The following is a 16,816-nucleotide window of genomic DNA, read 5'->3' on the forward strand; positions in this document are numbered from 1 at the left end:
CTGAACAAGAGGATGATTGCTTGGTGGTCTCACTTGGTAACAGCAAGGAACAAGGCTGTTCCAGCGTGTGACTGGGTGGTAAGGCAGACACTAATGGAGAGGGAACAAATATAATGATGTTGGGTGATGAAATACTGGCCTCCAAGCGTGAGGCGATTTTTGCAGAAAAGGCATTGTGAATAGTCTGACTCCAGGAAGCATATCTGGATTAAGCTGACGATAGAGGACGATCCAGTTGAACAGGTTAGCAGATTTGACTACCTTGGAGTCAGATTCCAGGCAAGTACAGGATGGGTCGCCCAGACTAGCAGGGCGGCCCTTGTACTGGATAGATTTTGCGGTGCTCTTCGGTCTTTCTTCACAAGTCTTGGGAGAGGTGCTATATTACCTGCAGTGGAATTATACCAGAATCAAGCTTTGTCAGCAGCATTTTATGAATCATAATTATGGGGGTTTGCAAACATTGAGAAGATGCTTGGAAGGAAAAATTATTTTATGAAGACATTCTTATTATTACCCGTTAGTGCACTGACCATACTTGTCCATTTAGAACATGGCACCACTCCTTTGGGCGCAGAAATTATATTTGGACCAGTATCCTTTTGGGTAAGAGTATGGACTCAACCTGGTTTAGGGCAGTGTAGGGCTGCACTGCAACACAATATGTCGCTTGACGAAGGCAAACATTTGAAATGGACATCCCATGTTAAAAACCTACTGACCAACCTGAAAGCAAGCAAGTTTTGGGAAACTGTACAGAGGCTCCGTGCTTCAAGCCTGACTTGGCTCAAACAACTTTGTAAGCATAGAGCATGGGATTATCTTCTGCTCGATGCCCCGGGGCTAAAGCTGGGCTTGGAGTATTTGGAATATGAGCAGGAGGTTGATTTTAATATCTAGTTAGATTTAATTATGCCACCTTACAAAAGATCACTGTATGCGAGGTTTAGACTGGGGATTTTGCCCATTGCTGCTTTTACACACACATGGAAGGGTTCTGACTCTAATAAATGCCCAATGTGTGGTGTTGCTAAGGAGACAGTTTTGCATTTTCTTTTTCTTTAAATGTCTACTCTGCGGTTAAGGCTGATGTATTTGAGACCTATCCTGTTGGAGGCCGGTATTTACTCACCTGGACCTGCACTATTATTTTTAACTCAATGTTCTATTCCTTCAGTTTTCTGTGCTGTTGCTCATTATTTTTACAGAGCCTGGCTGCTGAGGAGAAAGATGTTGACAAAGTAATGATGCCGTCTGTCAATTTTGTATTAGTATTGCAAAATAAATAAGCATTTTAGGCCACAAACATAGTTCTCCTAGTATTAGTTTTTACATGATTTTAAATGTGTTTTAGCGTTTTTGATGTAACAATGTGAGATCTGGAAGTACTCTCATTTTAAAGTTTCTTTGTGTAGGTATTATCATAGCACTATTATGTATTTTATGATGTGTTTGAACCTGATGACTCCTTGTCTAATAAAGGTTTTTCAACAACAACATAGTGCAAATAGTGAATTACAGATGTCTAGAGTCATGGGCTAAATACTCTAAGTTACTAACATGGGTCGACAACGAAGCAGGACCAGTATCTATACTACCACTAAAGAATGCAACAACATACTTCAAGAACGAAGGCTCGGTTCTGGTTGGAGAAAACAAAGGATGTTGACAGATAATCGAGGTCCCAGGAATGAATGGAGGAACTGCAGCATTGATGGACAGATATCGGGCCTGTGGATCCAGAGCTTGCATGCAGTTGCCTGACAATTGGGGAGGAATAGGCTCCATCATAGTAATACATGTTCCAGCATTAGTGATTCCTCAAAGTGACCTCAATATCGATGAATTTACAAAAATGAATGCTCACCAGAGGCGGAAGGATCCCTCAATCTTCGCCGGCTGAAGAGGGAGAACTATTCATCAAAATCAAGAAGGGCCTATGAAGATATTCCAGATGAGCATAAACTGTTCAACAAGACAGCAATGATAATGACATCTATATTCATGCCAGGACTCTAGACTACAGTGAACACCAAGTGGCTGCAAATCACCAAATGGGAGCTGTTACAGACGATCAATGCAACAATAAAAGGATTCAATGCAATCAGAGAAGAATTGCGAGCCTTCAGGCTGATGGCATTCCAGAACAGGTATGTCCTGGACTTAATCGCAGCAATGGAAGGAGGCGTGTGTGCCAAGGTTGGGCCTTCTTGCTGTACATTCACACCGTCTCATGATGGATAAAATGGAACCCCTGATGGAAGCAATAACTGTGCTGATGTCCCTTCACTGATATGAGGTGAGGTGAGGAGTCTGGGGGGGGGGGGGTGGGGGAGAATTCCCTGTACTGACTCTTGTATGTCCCCGGATTCGGTACCCAGAAGCAAATGGGCCCCAGCACCAAGTGACAATTCCCAGCAGACCCGTGTGGCCCTGAACCTACGCCAAAACATCCTCCCTACAACCCAACCACCCAAGAGTCACCAAGGAGCATAAAGGGGTACAGCTTTGCCAGCAATAGCCTAATTGATGGGGCGGAAGATCAGCCCCAGTCCCTGAGCAACCTAGCACACGAAGCAGAAATATCTAGACTGAAGCTAGGCCATATAGATTTGCCATCGGCGAAATGTCTAAAAGCAGGAAGACAGCCAAACAAACAGACATCGCCGCCCTCATGGCTAACTCAGCCACCGAAAGGTCTAGAAAGATGGATCCGTCGGAGGACTCCACCAAGAACAGTGCGCCCACATCGGTGGTGCCAGAGCTCAACCCATCATAAGTGGGCAATAAAGCCGACCTCCAAGACCTATTGTCGGCACTCACTAGGGAAATCCAAAAAAGTGCTGAAGAAGTCACTAAGAAAATCAACTCCTTGGACAAAAGGGTGGGGGAAGTAGAACATCGAACCACCGAACTGGAATCAGAGGTCTGCGCCCAAAGATTTGAAAATGAACACGACAAGGACAGAATAACCGCCCTCGAGGCAAGATGCAACACTCTGGAAGAAAAACAAGAGGACTTAGAAAACCGATCACGAAGGAACAACATCCGTATTCGGGGAATCCCATCCTCTATACCAGATGCAGACCTGAAATCCTATGTATCAGATCTTTTTCGATTCATAATTACCCTCCCGGATAACTCTCCCTTGGAGTAAGACCAGGTGCATAGAACGATTCCAAGGAAAACATCCAAGTTCCCCCCAGATGTGTTGGCGAGGATACATTTTTTACAAATAAAGGAGGATATAATGCGTGAATCCAGACAGATGGGACAAATCACCTTCCAGGGATCTACAATTTCATTATACCAGGACCTGGCGAACTCAACTCTCCAAAAACGGAAAGTTATGTGGCCACTAACAGTGTGGCTACGTAAAAGGAAAATCGCATACCACTGGGGATTCCCCGCCTCAGTAAGATTCAGATGGGAGGGATCCCAAACACAAATTCAATCAATGAAAGAAGCGGAGAAACTTATGGGCCAAAGGAGAGCAGAAGGGGATTCCGATCCCGGGGACACAACCCACCCCCCCAGGTCAAACCCTGGGGGAAGAATGGACAAAAACCAGCAGACACTGCAGACTCCGGGGTCCCCCCAAGAAAGACAGTGACATGGGTTGAGTACCCTTCAACGGTGCCAGGAAACCCTGGCTCTCAGTCCACAAACAGCGGCCACTCATGATCAACAACGATGCAACCTCTGAGAGAGAAAGCTACACAAAGCATTCAAACAAAGAGGGAGCACTGACTAAGCTCCACCAAATTTCATTTTGGAGGCCCAGTTGGCCAACAACAAGCGCATTGGTGCCACCAGTTCTCCAGCGGCAGTAGGATGACATTTCTCCTACCAGATCAATGTTGGGTGGGGGTGGGAGGAGGAGGGGGGGAAGGGGTGTTAAAAGGACAAATCTAAAGTTCGGAATTTCAATCATCGCAAGTTACGTCCTTTTGAACAGCATTACAACATGCAATAACAACAAAAACAAGAAATATACCATTCCAACACAGCTACACAGCTACAGAACCCGCTTTGCAAGTTTACAGATCCAGGTGGGGGACGAAATATGATACATACTCAACACGAAATAAGTGATGACTGATACAAACAAGATAAGAATCCTATCCTGGAACATCCAAGGGATGAACTCACCAAGAAAGCGCAGATCAGTGGAACACCAGCTGGACCAATTATCCGGGGACATTGTGCTACTCCAAGAAACCCACCTACTACAAGTCGATGAACACTGCATAAGATTCAAGAGATATAACAAAGCCTATTTCATCACAGCTGGGAAGAAGAAAAGGCGGGTAGCGATATTATTAAGCGACAAAGTCCCACTAACAAAGATCACAATAAGAAGAGACCCAGAGGGTCGCTTTCTCTTACTCAAAGGCCTCTTCGAAGAACTTCCTATCACAATCGCCACAGTCTTTAGTCCCAACACAACGCAAACCAGCTTTCCGCGAAGGTCACTTGATCATCAGTGGGGATTTTAACTCCATGCCAAACCCGCAGTTGGACAAGACACTCCCCTCCACAAACGCAGACTTTACACAGGCTCTATCCCTAGCTAAACTATTCAGAGAAACAGAGACCGTCGACGCCTGGGGGCTATTTAGTGACCACTCACAAGACTACACCCACTACTCCAACGTCCACAAAGGATACTCAAGAATAGACTTTATTCTAATTTCCAGAGTGTTGTTCCCATGCCTAAACAACGCCGAAATTCATACCTACATGATCTCCGATCACGCTCCAGTCTCTGTGAATTTATCCATATCAGGCCAAAGAAACCCTATTCGGAGGTATTGGAAATTAAACGATTCCCTACTACTAGATGAAAGCATCAGAACAGAAATAGATACCACTATAACCAACTATTTCAAAGAGAACACTACAGAGACCTCTCCTATCAACGTCATCTGGGACGCAATGAAGGCTGTAGTCAGAGGCTCACTAATTGGGGCAGGAGCGGAACAGAGAAGAATATCAAACATCGTAACGACTAAACTGGAAAAAGAAGTGGCCCAACTAGAAGCGGAATTGAAAGCACGCTATACCAGAAAAGTAGAGAGATCCCTGAGAAAGGGTAAAATAGTGCTCGAAATGCATTGCGCCGACCGAACAGCCAAATCACTAGCATATATGAAACAATTCTATTACAGCAAAGGGAACAAAGCAAATAAAGTGCTAGCGCAGAAGCTAAAAAAGATCCATGGCCAAAACAACATACTTAAGCTGCGAGGAGAAGATGGGAAGATGCACTTCTCTGAGATAGATAAAATCAATGAACTGATTAGGCATCACAAATCTATAATGTCCTGAGATCCCACGGTTCTGGACAAACTGCCAGAATACCTGAGCGCTACATCCCCCAAAACCCAACCCAGCTGGAATCCCTGGAAGGCCCCATCAATATTGAAGAAATTATCGAATCCATCAAAGCCCTCAAATCTACCGCTCCTGGACCAGACGGCCTCTCCGCAAACTTTTACAAAAAATATGCCTGAATTTTAGCACCCCAGATGGCCACCTTATTTAACTCTTTCCTATCCGCAAGATCGGTCACTCGATCAATGACCGAATCGATCACAGTCCTGCTACATAAGCCCGGGAAGGATCCCGAATTACCTGACTCTTACCGCCCAATATCACTCCTGAACAACGACGGCAAGATTTTTGCCAAAGTACTAGCCAGGAGACTGGGGTCGGTTCTCCCCCTGTTAATTAACCAAGATCAAACTGGATTTATTCCGGGAAGAGGGACCCACAACAACATTAGGTGAACAATAAATATAATTGAAAGCGCCCACAAAATGAAGGTAGGGATGGCCGTGATCTCATTAGATGCCCACAAAGTCTTCGACCGGGTAGACTGGGGATACATTCAAGCGGTTCTTGAACACTTTGGCTTTGGCCCCAATGTTACTACTTGGGTGATGGCTAATTACCAAATTCCTATGACACAACTGCGGGTCAATGGCACCAGGTCGGAACACATACATATATCTAGGGGCACTAGACAGGGTTGCCCACTCTCACCCCTGGCTTTTGCCTTGTTTATGGAACCCTTTGCGGCTAGAATTAGACAGAACGGAATATAAAGGGGATAACGGTGGGAGACCAAGAATACAAAATCGCGTTATACGCAGACGATGTATTAATCACAGCTTCAAACTTAGCAACGTCCCTGGGAGCACTAGGGGAAGAAATCAGTGAATTTGGTGTCCTATCAGGATTTAGGGTGAACCTATCCAAGTCCTCAGCTTTAGCCATCAATCTTTCCACACAAGAAAGAGATACCCTAACGCCCCTGTCACCAGTCCCCTGGGCTAAGGGCACAATCGAATATCTCGGAGTCCAAATTCCAAAAGACCCAACAAGGTTATATTCAAGCAATATCCCACAACTAATCCGTGACCCGCAAAACGACCTTAAAAGGTGGAAACAACATGAAACTTCTTGGTTGGGCGAATTACCGCCATCAAAATTAACCTTATTCCCAGATGGCTGTACCACTGCACAGCGCTACCAATACATATTCCGGGCCCGGCCCTAAAAGCTCTACAAAAGAAAATACTAGAATTTGTCTGGGGAGGGAAAAAACCCTGAATCACCAAACGAATCATGCTGAGGGGGAAAACACAGGAGGGACTGGGAGGGCCAGACATGGCTAGATACACCCTAGCCGCTCAATTATCACACGCATTCTCCTGGGTGCATGAAACAGATCCCCCAAAATGGAAACAAATTGAAGAATTCTGGTGTCCGATCCCATTATCTGATCTCCCACACCTACCGAATATAAAGCCACAGGCAAATAGCGGCCCCCTGTCAGCCACGACACTCACGGTACATTGCAGGAAAGCTGCAGCTCAGAAAGGGTGGGCTGGGTAAAACTAGCGGTTTTCTAGAAGAGGGCTCCCCCATCTCGTTCGAGAGATGCAAAATGAAATTTGGAGTTGGGGAACGGGAAAGTTTCCGCTATGCCCAAATTAGGCACTGGATGTCCCACAGGACAACCCGAGAAAAATGCTCTAGAGAACTGACAGCGCTGGAGCTCTCTAACAACACCATCCAGAAGGGGCAGGACCTCGACCATCTACCGCCTCCTAGACAGGTCAGACCCCGAAAAAAAAGAAAGATATATGCTAGAATGGGTAAAGGACCTAGGGTGAGAAATAGAGGGGGAAGAATGGGGGAAAATATGGGCCAGATTACACAAAAGCTTGCAATGCATCACGAACAGGGAGGGGGGCTATAAGCTCTGCTATAGATACTATATCACCCCAACCCAAATTCATAAGGCCAACCCGGATATCCCCAGAACCTGCTGGTTTGGTTGCCCAGTCCCCGGATCTTTATTTCACATGGTATAGTCCTGCCCAAAGGCAGAAGCATATTGGAGAGAAATTTTAAAACACATTAAAGAAATCTCCGGTCTCTCCATACCTTGGGACCCAGGAATTGTCCTATTTGGCGGAACAGGAGACGGCGCATTTCCGATCTCAGGGCAAATACCTCACTTATGCACGCACCTACTGCTAGCGGCAAAAATCACAATGGCCCGAATGTGGAAAGACGAAAGCGGTCCTTCGATAGCTTTATGGTGGTCCAAATGTTGGGACATAGCAGTAGCCGAGAAAATCACAGCAATACGAGCAGAACCCTGAACATATGGGACCCATTTCTGGACTACACGGCTAGATTCCCAGCCCTCACTAAGAGACCCCCACTCACCAGATCGCTCCAATGCAGCCTGCTTTATTGAACAATGGACCTCACTCAAAACACGTCAAAGACAAGTCTCACACCCATCTATGAACAGTATGGTCCATGTATAACAGCGGCAAGGCCAGCAAACATTTCGAGAGACACTCCACCGTGAAGCAACTCATAATTATTGCATTATTGTGATTGTTGTATTGCTTTGAAAAACCAATAAAATGTTATGAAAAAAATGCATAAAGCCAAGTTGTTGGTTTTTAGAGCACTTTTATTTATTTATTTTATTTTCATTCTTGATAGAGCGCCAAATCGCCCGACGGCCTCGCGGCATACATGAAAACAGAAGACAAGACATACAATCAGGTAAATCAAATAAGTAAAAAGAGGAGCAAGGTCTAGGGATCAGTGAAGAGATGGGTCTTCAGACTATTTTTAAAGTCAGCCAAGGAAGTGGAGGTCTTAAGGTAGAGGGGTAGAGAGTTACACAGTACTGGAGCGATGCCATTGAAATTTGTCTTACCAAATTTGGCCAGTCGAAAGCAAGGCTGACAAAGCTTGACCTGTTCTGTTGACCTGAGTACTGTTGGATTCGTTTTGCTAAGTAGCTGGGTGCAGAGGCATTCAGGCATTTAAAGGTGAGTGTTAGTATCTTAAAGGATACCCTGTGCCTGAATGGAAGCCAATGCAGTTTTTTCCGGGCTTCGGTAATAGAGTGCCTCCTGGGCAAACCAAGGACGGCTCTGACAGTGTCGTTTTGGGTAGTCTGAAGAGCAGAAACGTTGGCTGCGGAAGTGCCAGCCAGAAGACTATTAAAATAGTCCAACCTTGAGTTGACTAAGGCAGAGGCAAGGAGAGACATATTGTTGACAGATAGAAAGGGTCACAGAGAAGAGAGTTGCTTATTGATCCAACCACTTGTGGCGCCAGTTTTAGCCACCTGAGAGCGCATAGATAGTTCGGCGTCGATGGTGATACCGAGCGTCTTTACGCTTTGTACAACAGGGATAGACACGTTACAGATCATGAATGATGCATAGTTCCCTGGGAGATTCTTTGACATATGACTGGAACCGGCTATAAGAATCTCAGTTTTGTCAGCGTTCAAGACCATGGAGTTCTGAATCATCCAAGAATGGATGATGGAATATAAGGCAGAAATGGACTTGGAATCGGTAGAAGTTTGAAGTTTAGTTTATTTATAAAGCGCAAAGCAGGCCCAGGGGTAGAATTAGAGCCAGAGAGCTCAAGGATGACCTGGGTATCATTTGCATAATTGGTATACAGGACACCCAGGTCATCAAGCAGCTGAAGGAAAGGGAGAATGTAAATGTTAAAAAGAGTGGGAGACAGAGAAGATCGCTGGAGAACACCCCATGTAAGCAAAGAGGGAATCGAAGAAAAGGTTTGAACGACAACACGCGCGTTCCGCAGGACCTAAGAAAGAGGCTAGCCATTAGGTAGTTAGCTTAGTACAAATGAAGAGGGATTCAAGCCTATGTGCCAAAAGCTTGTGATCTACCAAATCGAACGGGGTGGAAAGATCCAGCAGCATAAGAAGCGCTGGGTGGCCACGGTCGATAATAGCCGTCTGGTTTGATTTTAAATCCAGCATAGCTGTCTCTGTGCCATGATGGGCACGGTAACCGGATTGACGAGGTCCCAAGATTGCGTTGTCGTCTATGAATTTTTCCAGATGAAGGAAGGCAACACGGTCCATGACCTTGAGCAAGAAAGAGACATTAGTTATTGGTCAATAATGCTTCGGGAGAAGGGGGTCAGGATTGGCTTTTTTGAGCACAGGTGTAATCCACGCTTCCTTCAAATTAGTGGGTAGTCGACCCTCAATGAAGGATTGATTAATGAGCTTGGTAATCCAAGGACTGATGTTCTCAGGGCATTGCACCAATAACCTAGAGGGATAGGCATCGCCCTTGCATGAGGTGGGCTTCATATTGAGAATGATTTTAGTCACCTCGGCGACAGTTCAAGGAGTAAAAGAAAAAGAGGGCTTTTGACAGAACGTATTCTATACTGAGTCTTGACAAGGGGGAGGGTGTGGTGTGGCCACTGAACAAGAGGATGATTGCTTGGTGGTCTCACTTGGTAACAGCAAGGAACAAGGCTGTTCCAGCGTGTGACTGGGTGGTAAGGCAGACACTAATGGAGAGGGAACAAATATAATGATGTTGGGTGATGAAATACTGGCCTCCAAGCGTGAGGCGATTTTTGCAGAAAAGGCATTGTGAATAGTCTGACGCCAGGAAGCATATCTGGATTAAGCTGACGATAGAGGACGATCCAGTTGAACAGGTTAGCGGATTTGACTACCTTGGAGTCAGATTCCAGGCAAGTACAGGATGGGTCGCCCAGACTAGCAGGGCGGCCCTTGTACTGGAAAGATTTTGCGGTGCTCTTCGGTCTTTCTTCACAAGTCTTGGGAGAGGTGCTATATTACCTGCAGTGGAATTATACCAGAATCAAGCTTTGTCAGCAACATTTTATGGATCATAATTATGGGGGTTTGCAAACATTGAGAAGATGCTTGGCAGGAAAAATTATTTTATGAAGACATTCTTATTATTACCCGTTAGTGCACTGACCATACTTGTCCATTTAGAACATGGCACCACTCCTTTGGGCGCAGAAATTATATTTGGACCAGTATCCTTTTGGGTAAGAGTATGGACTCAACCTGGTTTAGGGCAGTGTAGGGCTGCACTGCAACACAATATGTCGCTTGACGAAGGCAAACATTTGAAATGGACATCCCATGTTAAAAACCTACTGACCAACCTGAAAGCAAGCAAGTTTTGGGAAACTGTACAGAGGCTCCGTGCTTCAAGCCTGACTTGGCTCAAACAACTTTGTAAGCATAGAGCATGGGATTATCTTCTGCTCGATGCCCCGGGGCTAAAGCTGGGCTTGGAGTATTTGGAATATGAGCAGGAGGTTGATTTTAATATCTAGTTAGATTTAATTATGCCACCTTACAAAAGATCACTGTATGCGAGGTTTAGACTGGGGATTTTGCCCATTGCTGCTTTTACACACACATGGAAGGGTTCTGACTCTAATAAATGCCCAATGTGTGGTGTTGCTAAGGAGACAGTTTTGCATTTTCTTTTTCTTTAAATGTCTACTCTGCGGTTAAGGCTGATGTATTTGAGACCTATCCTGTTGGAGGCCGGTATTTACTCACCTGGACCTGCACTATTATTTTTAACTCAATGTTCTATTCCTTCAGTTTTCTGTGCTGTTGCTCATTATTTTTACAGAGCCTGGCTGCTGAGGAGAAAGATGTTGACAAAGTAATGATGCCGTCTGTCAATTTTGTATTAGTATTGCAAAATAAATAAGCATTTTAGGCCACAAACATAGTTCTCCTAGTATTAGTTTTTACATGATTTTAAATGTGTTTTAGCGTTTTTGATGTAACAATGTGAGATCTGGAAGTACTCTCATTTTAAAGTTTCTTTGTGTAGGTATTATCATAGCACTATTATGTATTTTATGATGTGTTTGAACCTGATGACTCCTTGTCTAATAAAGGTTTTTCAACAACAACATAGTGCAAATAGTGAATTACAGATGTCTAGAGTCATGGGCTAAATACTCTAAGTTACTAACATGGGTCGACAACGAAGCAGGACCAGTATCTATACTACCACTAAAGAATGCAACAACATACTTCAAGAACGAAGGCTCGGTTCTGGTTGGAGAAAACAAAGGATGTTGACAGATAATCGAGGTCCCAGGAATGAATGGAGGAACTGCAGCATTGATGGACAGATATCGGGCCTGTGGATCCAGAGCTTGCATGCAGTTGCCTGACAATTGGGGAGGAATAGGCTCCATCATAGTAATACATGTTCCAGCATTAGTGATTCCTCAAAGTGACCTCAATATCGATGAATTTACAAAAATGAATGCTCACCAGAGGCGGAAGGATCCCTCAATCTTCGCCGGCTGAAGAGGGAGAACTATTCATCAAAATCAAGAAGGGCCTATGAAGATATTCCAGATGAGCATAAACTGTTCAACAAGACAGCAATGATAATGACATCTATATTCATGCCAGGACTCTAGACTACAGTGAACACCAAGTGGCTGCAAATCACCAAATGGGAGCTGTTACAGACGATCAATGCAACAATAAAAGGATTCAATGCAATCAGAGAAGAATTGCGAGCCTTCAGGCTGATGGCATTCCAGAACAGGTATGTCCTGGACTTAATCGCAGCAATGGAAGGAGGCGTGTGTGCCAAGGTTGGGCCTTCTTGCTGTACATTCACACCGTCTCATGATGGATAAAATGGAACCCCTGATGGAAGCAATAACTGTGCTGATGTCCCTGCATATGAAGATGAAGCTGATGAAACAACAGGTGATGACTGGTTTTCATTCCACTTATCATGGATTCCAACTTGGCTTGGCTGGCCAATGCATTCAAAATATTTGGAGCAAAACTAGTGTTGGTATTGCTAGGATTTTGTCTCATAAGAATCATCTTGGGACAGCGCCAGAAGACAGCCAAGAAAGCTATCGGGATGAAGAAAACGATTGATATAGATGCAGGAGCAGGTGAGAAGATATAAGATGAGGATGTGAGAATGTAAACAAAAGTCCCTTGGGACCTCCAGGAATGAAATTCTACTATCCTAAGGATCATAAAAAATATGTAGGACATTGGATATTCTGTCCACCATCCGTAATGCTGTTACATGACCTGGAATGTGGATGAACATATAAAGAATACAGGTCACCTAAGGGGGATGACAAAGATATACAACCCAAAGAAACGACAGTATGAAGAGAAGATGAAGGAGACTGAAGCAGGAAATATGGTCTATAACTCGACCAGTGGGGGAATGTAGAGGAGCAGGTGTATGCATTTTCCCTAGCTCCTGCCCCCTCACCACCGTCATACTGGAACAGCAGGAGAAGAGCTATATATGGGACTCCCTGTGCTATGCCCATACCGCATTGAGTGTCTGCGAGACGATGTTGTCATGAACCGTCATCTGCGTCCCTTCTGGACCGCCTGGTCCCTGACCCATAGGGGATTACATGCAGTGATCCTTCCAGCATGGCCACTCGGAACGGAATGCTCCTGGTCAGTCTCTACGTTCCACGCTGCACGCTTTACAAAAGAGACATGCCCCTGCGGCTCTGCGCGTCTCAACGCAACCGTTTGTTGTAGTCGGACGTGTGTTGCCAGAGTTTGTTCGGGGCTCCCTTTTGAATCCTTGTTCCCAGTTCCTTGAAACCCCGTTCTTCCTCCCATTCCTTTACCTATCTTCCTGGAATTCTTCTGCGCTCGGGTCACGGCGTTCCGTGCCTCAGAGCGTAACTTCATTGCATCCTGGTATCCATCCTGGACTTCTGAATGCTCCCGGAAACTGAATAGCGAACCTCATGCTGGAATCCGAGGACCAACGTTCGGGTTTGTACAAATCCCGGACCGTGAGAAAGAAGACATCCCAGAAGGTCGCAAGCAAGCAACAAAAGCAGGTGAGAAGGGGGAGAGACTTGTGACAGATATTCTCTCAGGCAACCATATGAAATGTACCCTCGCACTGAAAGACTGGAAGGATGTCAGCACGCAGCAGATTCCTGTACCTGACCAATGATGTTGGATTCTGTGGAATAGACTGGCAGAACCCCATGATGGGATTTACAGAGTCCATATAAGATCTTGGGTGAGTGAACATTTCTCCATTTGGAGGACTTTTCAGTAGATAAAAAATCAGATAGAGATGACAAAAGATACAACAGAATGTTCTGGCTCTTATAGGCATCTGGAGCCGGGAGAATTCTGACGTACATCAAGATAACTAGAACAGTGAAAACTCGTCTGGTGTGGCTACTAATACAAAATAATTGTAAGTCTAGAATCTTACGTGTGTGCAAGTATTTACTATGAAATTGTCAGGAATGGCACTGTGTCAAGAGTGGCACAGGGTACCCAGGTAGGGTTTGGGTGGCTGTGCTGAGGTAAGGTAGCAGATAAGCACACACAGCAGGAAGTCAACAAGAAAGAAGAGTATGAAACAGTATCTGTGAGCCAAAAGGGGCAAAAGATACAAAGGTACAAACAAACTGGATTCCCTCTTGGGGTGTATGCTGAAATGGGAAAGAGTGTTCCACGAACCTTAGGAAACTCCAGCCTTCTGCACAGATTACTATAACAGAGGCCCACGCTGTATGCTCATGGCTGGGAACAACAGCAGTGGGTGTCTGTAACACTGAAAACACGACAAAGGAAGGGGCAGAGGTTGCCTGCCGGAAACCAACAGGCAAGCTCTGTACAAAGGGATTACATAAGACACATGAGAAGACAAGAACAGAACTATCCAGCGAAAAGGAAGTCAATGAGCAATCTAGCAGAGGGAAATGAAGGAAAGGCAGTAGACTGAAATAGATAACCTAAGGTGGAGTACAGCGGACTCAAGGAAGAGAACAAGGAGCAGCAGTCAGGAAAACAGAAGGCTGCAAAGTAGGAAGCATGTCTGCAGTCAAGAGTGGTACTAGGTGCAGGCAAACTGTATTGGACTGCGGAGGACTGTAGTAGGCTGCAAGGCAGGGAGTCCAGAAGAACAGGACAGAGAGAGATTAGTAGTAGGCGACAGGCAGAGAGCCCAAAAGAATAGGGCCGCTAGGTAGGGAGCCCAGAGGAGCAGGGCTGTAGGCAGCAGAGGGAGACAGGCTGCAAGGAAGGAGCCCAGAGGACACGGGCTGGAGGCAGCAGAGGGAGCAGGCTGCAAGAAAGGAGCCCAGAGGACAAGGGCTGTAGGCAGCGCAAGAGGTGCAGGCTGCAAGGTAGGGAGCCCAGGGAACAAGGGATTGGAGACCGCAGAGGGTTGCAAGCTGCACGGTAGGGAGCCCAGAGGACTAGGGCTGTAGGCAGCCGGAGTGAGGCAGGCTACAGGGCTGGGAGCCCAGAGGACAAGGACGGTAGGCAGCCGGAGTGAGGCAGGTTGCAGGGCAGGGAGCCCAGAGGACAAGGATTGTAGGCAGCCGGAGTGAGGCAGGCTGCAAGGCGGGCTGCAGAGGACTAGGACTGTAGGCAGCTGGAGTGAGCAGGCTGCAGGGCAGGGAGCCCAGAAGACAAGCGCGGTAGGCAGCCGGAGTGAGGCAGGCTGCAGGGCAGGGAGCCCAGAGGACAAGGATTGTAGGCAGCCGGAGTGAGGCAGGCTGCAAGGCGGGCTGCAGAGGACTAGGACTGTAGGCAGCCGGAGTGAGGCAGGCTGCAGGGCAGGGAGCCCAGAGGACAAGGACTGTAGGCAGCCGGAGTGAGGCAGGCTGCAGGGCAAGGAGCCCAGAGGAGCAGGGCAGCAAGGAGTGAGCCCAGAGGAGCAGGGCCGCTGTCTGTAGAGGGCTGCAGAGGACTGTAATAGGCTGCAAGGCAGGAAGCCCAGAGGACAAGGGCTGTAGGTAGAAGGCAGCGGAGCGTGATCGGCTGCAAGGCAGGGAGCCCGGAAAGGGCACTGGAACCAAACAGGATAATGCAGCAACAGGAACAGCATACAAAGTAAAGGGTCAAGGCAAACAGGAGCGGGGAGAACTCAAGATGCAAGACACTGTGCTCCTGCAGGCAGCTGCTTATATACAGGCCTGCCCTGTTCTGAGGCAGACTAATTGACCGCACCTGGAGCCGCACACCTGAAGACAATCTGCCTCCTCCCTCTCTGGTCCTGAGCAGGTGGAAGCAGCACAGGCCGCTAGGGCTTCTGGGGATTGTGGTCCCAATAACGATGAATGAGAATAGCCAGGAATTGAGGACTGTACCCAGGTACATTATGGTAGATGCAGTTACTTGAATAAAATAAGAAAGAACCAAAGTTGAGCAAATGGAAATAAAATACCAAGGCGTATAAATGAGTACCAAGTAGTCCATGATGGTTGCCAATGCGTGCACCAGCGGCGTGGGCATGACAGAAATAGGATTAGAAATAGATACAGAGAATTTAGGTGTATCTCTCTTTGTTTCACAGGGTCTTTATTAAGTCATAGGCACTGTGAAGGATTTGTTCCATACATCTACTCGCCATCTCGTGAATTTACACATGGGGGTAAGTAGTGGGTTGTGTTGATATATGCTATACACACATGACAATAATAGTCATAAAAGTGAAGAAATATGGGATGACACTGGATATTGATGGCACTTTATGTATGTTTTTCTAGATTGAAAATTGGCTTACACGATTCCAAATACAAGGGCAGACCTAATTGTTGCCTTACATCCTGAAGAAGGTGTCGAGAATGAAAGACAGCAAGTTCTATTAAATGTGGACTGAAACACGTGTCAGCGACTATACAAGATATTCTGGTTAATTTATTGATCGAAAAAACACGACACCTGAAAGTAAAAACTGGGCCAAATAATATCTGTGATAATTACGTTTTGGAAATCTATGTATTAAGAGAACAATACATTATGTGTAATGAGTCAAATCTGTTTTTTTAGGAAGTGATTGAATGAATGAGTTTGGGATTGAGGATCAAAGTTGAATATATGAAGTATATGATGATGAATTGTTATCTATGGTTTTAAAACATTGCATATAATAATGTACTATGTGTTTATTGAATACAATTGAGCGAAATCGGACGAGGGCAGAGTGATGTCATGAAGAAGATATACAAAGACATACAGAAACAATATGAAAATACCTAAGAGTGACAATGTAATTGAAGTGACAAGAGAAACATGTACGAAATTATAAAGTAATCATATATACAAAGAAGATAAAGTAACTTGCTGACCAATAAGTGTAAATATGCAGTAATGCAAGGTAGATGAGACATATAAAAGCTTGCTATAGAGGAAAATATAACATGGCTAAGGCAGCCATAATAGGAAGATGGATGTTGGATCATGTTAAGATTAAATACAGCTACCTCAGAAACAGTCCAGGGATGCAGAGTCAGGAGACACTGGAGGAATAGCTTTGTTTGAGGAATAAAGAGGAGTCTGTTAGCCTAGCCTAGGATCTAGGATGCCACATCAAGGAATAATTCCAAGGCACAAAGGGAGGCAGATGGATAAGCAATGTATGTAAGGCATTTCTCTTAGATT

The sequence above is a fragment of the Ambystoma mexicanum genome, chromosome 2q (assembly GCF_040938575.1).
Source record: "Ambystoma mexicanum isolate Mex_15411 chromosome 2q, UKY_AmexF1_1, whole genome shotgun sequence".
NCBI lineage: Eukaryota > Metazoa > Chordata > Amphibia > Caudata > Ambystomatidae > Ambystoma > Ambystoma mexicanum.